The following is an 8,183-nucleotide window of genomic DNA, read 5'->3' as shown; positions in this document are numbered from 1 at the left end:
CATGGTGTGCCATTAAACCACCGCCATGAGCTTCCCTCACAAGTAGCTCACGGATGGAACAAGATGGTATGCAAAGTTTGCCTTTTCGGAACAAAAATCCATCTAACAACAAGTAATTATCCACAATCAATCCTTTTTCACAAGATTCAACAAAAGGAGCAAAGAACATGTCATGTTGATACAAATCCTTTATGTGTTCAAAACCCAACAACCTAGCATTCAAAGTATTGAGGAGGACATACCTTCGTGATAATGCATCTGCAACAATGTTCTCCTTACCTTGTTTATATTTTATGACATAAGGGAATGTTTCAATAAATTCTAACCACTTAGCATGTCGTCTGTTGAGTTTATTTTGTACTCGCAAATGCTTTAAACTTTCATGATCCGTATGAATAATGAACTCCTTAGGCCAAAGATAATGTTGCCAGGTTTGCAATGCACGAACCAAAGCATAAAGCTCTTTGTCATAAGTTGGATACCTCAAAGATGCACCAGTCAACTTCTCACTAAAGAACATCAAAGGTCTTTGATTTTGCATTAATACAGCACCTATCCCTACTCCACTAGCATCACATTCAATTTCAAAAGTAGACTCAAAATTAGGTAATACAAGCAAGGGAGCAGAACTCAATTTTTCTTTCAAAGTATTAAAAGCAAGTTCTTGATCTTTTTCCCATATAAAGGATACATTTTTCTTAACAAGTTCATTCAAGGGTGAAGCAATTGTACTAAAATTCTTAATGAACCTACGGTAGAAACTTCCAAGACCATGAAAACTTCTTACCTCACTTACATTTTTAGGTGTAGGCCAATCTTTTTTAGCCTTCACTTTCTCCTCGTCAACCTCAACACCATTAGATGAAACTACAAACCCAAGAAAGTTAACTTTTTCCATGCAAAAGCTACATTTCTTTAAATTTACGTACAAACATTCGTTTCTTAAAGTAGTCAAAACATTGCGTACATGGGTAATATGATCATCTAAAGATTTAGAGTAAACAAGGATGTCATCAAAATAAACAACCACAAACTTACCTAAGTATTCTCGTAAAACATGGTTCATTAGTCTCATGAATGTACTAGGTGCATTAGTTAATCCAAAAGGCATAACCAACCATTCATAAAGACCATACTTGGTTTTAAAAGCTGTTTTCCACTCATCCCCAATATGCATGCGAATTTGATGATAACCCGATTTTAAATCAATCTTAGTAAAAAGACTACATCCATGCAATTCATCAAGCATATCATCTAATCTGGGAATTGGATGCCTATACTTTATAGTTATCTTGTTTATAGCCCTACAATCAACACACATACGCCAAGAACCATCTTTCTTAGGTACAAGAATAATTGGAACAGAACAAGGACTCAAACTTTCACGTACATACCCTTTAGCAAGGAGTTCACTTACTTGCCTTTGTATCTCTTCAGCCTCCTTTGGATTAGTCCTATAAGCTGGTCGGTTTGGAATGGGCGCGCCAGGAATGAAGTCAATCTTGTGTTCAATCCCTCTAAGTGGTGGCAAACTACTAGGCTTCTCCTCGGAAAATAAATCTTCAAACTCTTGCAAAAGCACAACAAAATCACTAGGCAAAGAAGGGTTAAGCATGTTAGTAAAGTAACAAGATCCCTTGCACATAAGTACAAGAATAGTCTGGTTAGAGATCAAAACATTCCTAGCCTCACTTGATCTAACATACAAGCTTACTGATTTGGCTTTTCTCTCTTTTTTTTTTCTAGGCTGAGTGTTACTCTCTTGCTTTTCCCCCAAGCTCTTTTTTTCACTTGATTCTTTTTCAATCTCTGCTTTTGCATCAGCCTCTTGCCTTTTCTTTTCAAGTTTGCAGTGATCAATAAATACATCTTTTGGAGACAATGGAATAAGAGTAGTTTTTCTACCGTTGTGAGTAAAAGAGTATCGATTTGCATACCCATCATACATTACCCGACGATCAAATTGCCAAGGCCTCCCCAGTAGTAAATCTCCGACATGCATGGATACAACATCACATAAAACATCATCAACATATTTTCCAATAGTAAAGGAAACAAGAGTTTGTTGAGTTACCCGTACTTCCCCACAATCATTCAACCATTGAAGCTTGTAGGGTCTTGGATGTGGTTGTGTCTTTAAATTAAGTCTTTTGACCAGAATGGAACTCACAACATTGGTGCAACTACCGCTATCAATTACAACACTACATGGTACAGATTGAACAAGACACCGAGTTTGAAACAAGTTCTCCCTTTGGTCTAGGCCGTCCTCCTTAATGTGGGTGTTTAGAGCTCGTCGAGTAACCAAAGATATATGTGTAGGGTCCTCTTCACTAAACTCCTCACTCTCATCAGTTTCCTCATTTATGTCGTCATGTGCCTCGTCATCCGTAACAATTTCTCCCTCCTTGATGGTCATAATTCTTGCATTTGGGCAATCTCTACTATAGTGTCCTACCCCTTGACATCTCCAACACTTTAAATCTCTATTTCGAACATTAGACTTTTCTACTTTTTCTTTCCCTGTTCTAGAACTCTCCCCTTTCTCAAATTTAGCTTGAGGCTTCACATTAATCTCTTGATTTCTATGCGTATAATCAATGTTCTTACTATCCCTTTTCCATGTAGAAGTGGAATTGGGAAAAGTTTTAGAAGAATACCGTTGAGACCTTCGTTGGATTTGCCTCTCGATCTTAATTGCAATGTGCAACAACTCCTCAATATTAGAATAAGGCTGTAAATCAGTCTTGTCCGCAATCTCTGTGTTTAACCCATTAAGAAACCGCGCCATGAGAGCCTCCATGTCCTCATCGAGTTCAAGTCGATCCATCAATGTATCCATCTCCTTGTAATAATCCTCCACAGATTTGCGTCCTTGTTTCAATGCTTGAAGCTTTTGCGCCATGTCCCGGTGAAAATATTGTGGAACAAAACGCTTCCTCATGGACTCTTTGAACTCGACCCATGAATCAATTGGTGCTTCAAGATTTCTTCTCCTACTTGACATCAATTTATCCCACCAAATTTGAGCATATTGTTTGAATTGAGCAATGCATAACAGTACCTTCTTTTCATCACTAAAATTATGACAGTTGAACACCGACTCCACCGTTTTCTCCCATTGAAGGTACTCCTCTGGATCGGTTTTGCCATAAAACTTGGGAAGTTTTAATTTGATGCTCCCCACGTTACGATCAATTCTATCATCATAAGGAACTCGTTGTTGTAAATTATGATACCTTCTTCCATGGTCTCTCCCTTGCATCAAGCCATGACCAACCACATGTGAATTATCCTCGTGGTGATCAGAATTGTCGCCCTCATATGTATCGGTTGAGGGCGTAGGTAGTGGAATCCTCTGTCGAGCTCGATTTTGAATCTCCAATCTGCCTATTCGATCAGTCAACTCTTCTATTCCTCGAATTAGTCTTTCCATGGTTCGTTGTTGGGCTTCTCTCAATCGTGCATCAGTAATGTCAGTATTGTCCTCTGGATTTTCCATGCTACAAAAAAAAAAAAGGACCTCACAAGCACTCCCTCACGTGTATTCACTCGTAAATGTAGTTCACTCGTGTTTAGCACTCAACACTCGAATCAATGTGTCACTCCCTTACAAACTCACCCTCACAATTGAGCACACACAAATCACACTCCAAAAAACAAATTGGGATGTGAGACAAGCTATGTTATAGAGCTAAGTGCAATTCAAAGTGAATAGACAGCACACTCAAGACATACACAAGGGTATTGAAGGAGCAATCCGAATAACGACAAAGAAACGAATTAAAGAAAGAAAATGATTAAGGACTAATGTAGACGTAGTAACATATGAGAGTTACATATAATAATCAAGAGGATAAAAAAAAAAAGACATTTAACATCAATATGCTTTCTTTCTTTCAATGATTTTTTTTTTTCTTCTGATTGGTAAAATATAATCAATTTAACAACAAGAAAATTGATTTAGAAGATCTTAAAGAAGAACAAAGTGTTGATAAGATCCAGATCTAACACTTTAAAGAACATAAGATTTTTTTTTTTTTTTTTTTGTTATATATTGTTGTGATAGAACATGAACATTCTACACAAACTGAGAAAAAAAAAATTATAAGAGAATTAAAAGAGATAAGGACAATGAAACATATATCCGATCTTGAGCCTGAAGCTCTGATACCAAATGATATGGAAAATCAACCCAAGGGAAAGTATGGAACGGATTACCTTGATGATCAAGATCAAGAGTAAAGAAAACTCGTTTCTAAACTCGTGATTCGAATCACTCCACAAGAGGTTTGATCAATACCACTTGAATGACTCTACATGCAAGTTCTAAACACAAGAATTTGCAAAGAAAGTTTAGCTCTCAACAAAGCTAAAATAGAAATTCTATTCTTAATTCCAAAATCTGATGTCTAATCAAAGAAAAGAAGGCTTTATATAGCCCTTACAACCTTAACCTATGGATATATAACTCCCAAATTAAATGGGCTAGTAAATGAAAAATACCCATAACCTCCATATTAAAATGGCTAGTTAATGGTGGAATATAGTAACCTAGGTGGGTTACAATATAACCTTAACTCCTATATTTAAAACTAGCTTAAATATGACAAACAAATATTTAAACTATAATAAAATAATGCAATTAATAAAATGTGCTTATTGACTCATCCTTGGACTAGTTTCATAAATTCAGTGGAGTTCATTAAATGCAACTTAAAGTGCATTTATTTCATCTCGTTCTTGAAGCTCAACTTTGCACAACATATAAGGGAGGTCTCCAGCATCATCTAGAATTTCCTTTGATGAGCTCATCATAGCTTGAATATAACTGTATAAAGTTTGTTGTAGCTTCTTAGCTCTCGTCCTTGTAATTGGACCTTCAGGTATGGAAATTCCTTGGTCGTGGTTCATATCAGGAGTCTTGACCAATTTGCAAGATCATTTGATGTAGTTACTGAAGTTTGGGTTGTTCGATCAAGCAAGTACAGGGAAACTGTAATTCATAACTGTCTCAATGTTTCATTGTCTGAATCATTCAAAAACTAAGACCAATCCAATGAAAGCTCCTTCCTTTCTTTTCGCCATGCATAAACTAAACCGACAATTAGGATAAGCACGAAAATTCAAGCGTCTATAAAGACAGATACCCCTAATGCATCAAAACTCATTGCCCCTGGCCTGGATAAAGAAAAACAAACCGTTTCAACATCACAACAAAAACGAGAGCAATAATAACGGATTCCAAATCATCGCCCATTGGGTGTTCTATTACCGATTCATAACACGAAACTTTCTCTGGCCTAAGATAAGAGGGGCTAAAACTCCAGTAAAGAAGAAATGCCAAAAGAGGAATAACACTTGATATTATTATCAATACCCAGAAAATCTCATATTCGGAAAGAAAGTAGAAACATAAACGGACTCCTAGCAATGGGGAAAATATACCGGATTAGTCGATTCGAATTGAAATTCATGCTTGTTTTACCGAATCACCTCCTTTCGTTTGTTTGCTTCGGTACATGGCTCGTTTGAAGATTCATCCACTAGAATCCTATTTCTATAATATCCATTATATACAGACAGACAGAATCCATATCTAATCGCATCAGTATTCTCTAGTAGGAACTTCTATTTAGTTAGGAACTTTTAGTGATTGAATAAGGAAAGAGAAGATGACTACTTTTGTTTTGTGCTGTACTAAATAAGGGTGAGGTATACCAAGAGAAAAGCCTATGTTGACAAGACAATGAAAGTGCCCAAATTCTCAAACTCTAGCTTGGCCACAAATCCAATACAGTAAGTCGTTCGGAGATCCATGTGATTTACTGGGGCATTCGATTTGCATTGGGGGGTTAGTTAGGGTGGAGGTTTTCACCGGCTCCGGTTTCATGTCATGATGTTTCAATAACAAATTGACTAGAAGGAGGAAGTCTTACAAATTGATTGATTTTGTATGGGAAAATAGGCTAATTATTAGCTAGCATATCTCATTTATCTACAAAGATGAGACATTAATGATGAACCAAATCAAGTCGACAGTTACAAACAATACAAATACAAAGGAAAACCAACCATTCCTTTTTTGCATTATTCAAAATATAGGGCTATACGGACTACTCGAACCGTAGACCTTCTCGGTAAAAGAGATCAAACTAGTTATTCTCCGGAACTCTTTCACCCAACAAACACGCATTTTGTGCATTGGGCTCTTTCATTAACAGCTATAAATAATAAGTAGTAAGCCAGTTAGTCTACCTGTTCTTGACAGAAAGAGATGGTTCCATGTGCTCTGATTCATTATTTTGATTCGAATGACGCTAGGAGAGGAGCACTACCAAAGTCTTTCAAAGAAAGAAGGGTTATCTATCCTGACGTAGGGCTTCTTCTGACCTAGATCAACTTAAGATGAAATGGAATATCGTCCTGCTTCTGCTTAAAGCATCAAATATGAAACTTCATACACACACCTTCAAGTTGTTCATAAGATAGGAATAGGAATAGGACGAAAGAAAGATCATTTAGTTTGGGAGGTCCTGATACTCATTATGCCTAGCATTGAATAGACTGGGTATTCCACTCAATCAAATCAATGATGGATTTGTTTTAGTGCCTAAATGGGGCTGGGGCACTCGATTCGGACCGAACCTTTCTTTTGTCAGGCTACTGTTCTCTTGTTTTGTTCCCTAAAAGTAATGGGGTAGGGTAAGACATAGATAGGGGGATCAATAAGAGAAACCAACCTTTTTGATTACATGATGTACTTCTCTGAAAAACATTGGCGCGCGGGGAAGGGAAACGAGGTGCTCTACCAACTGAGCTATAGCCCTTGTGTGATACTTCTCTATTTATTCTATCATGTAGATTCTTTCTTTCTTGTCAAGATGAATATTCTCTGATTGATTCATTTTGTTGATTTCTTTGATTGGTATTGCTTATCCATCCATAATATTGGGTTGATAATCTATCGATGTGATAGGGCCCATTTGTTTTTCTTTGTGATGCTCAATGAATGACCTACTTCACTCGGCAGTGGTTAGAGTATTGCTTTCATCCGGCGGGCGGCGGGAGTCATTGGTTCAAACAAAGCCAATAGTCGAATAGTAGGTAGAACTTCAGAGGCAACGGAAATAAGTTGTTCGACTCAGTTCTATTGATTTTCTATCTTTTCCATCCCACTCTATCTATATTTCTTTCATTTTGGCATTTCACTTGATTGATTACTTAGACGGATCCACTAGGTACGCCATTGATAGCCTCTACTCGTGTCCTAGCTTGTCTGAGTGAGAGCTCCTCAATTTGCCTGTTGTCTCTTGCCCTGAGTTTTCCTCTTCCTCAAGTTAGCTTCCGCTATTTCAAGAGTTTGCTGAGCTTCTTGTGGATCAATCTCACTAGCCTTCTCCGCATCATTTACTAAAAGAGTGACCTGACCCACCCCTCACTCATTATTGCCTATTCTAGCAAAACCACCCAGCAAAGCCATCGTTAACCATCTCTCATTATCTGAAAGGAAGGCGTATTCTCAAATACCTATATCTACACCTGTGGCAATAGGTGCGTGATTTGGTAATACACCAATTTGTCCACTATTCCTAACTCAAATCATTTCTTTCACTTCTTCAGCCAATAGGATTCGGAGTCAGGACACTCAGATTTAAGGGCATTTCTTCACCGAGCTCTCCATTTCTAACCTTCGCAGTAGCTTCATCGATGTTACCCACCAAATAAAGGAAAGGGCTTGTAAGACCATCTAATTCTCTGGAAAGGATTCATTGAAACCAACCCCCTCTAATTGTTTCTGCTAGGCCAACTCCCCGAGGAACCCATAAAGACTTCCGCTACGAAAGAAAAAAGGGTTGTGATAAGAAAGGCTCCATTTTGCGTGCTCGTGCTATGCCTCTTCGGATAATTCGGCCAACCCAAGGATAGCTCTTTAATGTCCTTCAGTTCTTTGTAACGTTGTAAGGTTCACTCCGCAGTTTCATAATGTTCTTCACCAACCATCTGAGGTTGTAGCAGTAGCATAGTTGACGTTGAATCGCCAGGATCTACTGCTGGATATGGATAGATACCCCTTTGGCAGCTAATCCTCTTTCTAGTATGGTAGTAGCATCCAAGCAAATGTGTGTGGTGGCAGGAGCTGGATCGGTTAAATCGTCCGCAGGGACATAAACTGCTTGAAT

The 8,183-nt window shown here is 37.9% G+C and overlaps 1 pseudogene; it reads right to left on the bottom strand.

Annotated features, from left to right (window-relative positions):
- LOC111473233 overlaps window positions 1-3,502 on the bottom strand; it is a 12,152-nt pseudogene extending 8,650 nt beyond the window's left edge.
- Window positions 3,503-8,183: the final 4,681 nt, after the last annotated feature.

Source organism: Cucurbita maxima, unplaced genomic scaffold (genome assembly GCF_002738345.1).
Source record: "Cucurbita maxima cultivar Rimu unplaced genomic scaffold, Cmax_1.0 Cma_Scf00109, whole genome shotgun sequence".
NCBI classification, from domain to species: Eukaryota; Viridiplantae; Streptophyta; class Magnoliopsida; order Cucurbitales; family Cucurbitaceae; genus Cucurbita; species Cucurbita maxima.
Note: the sequence above shows the minus strand (reverse complement) of the source record. Positions and strands in the feature narration are given on the sequence as shown.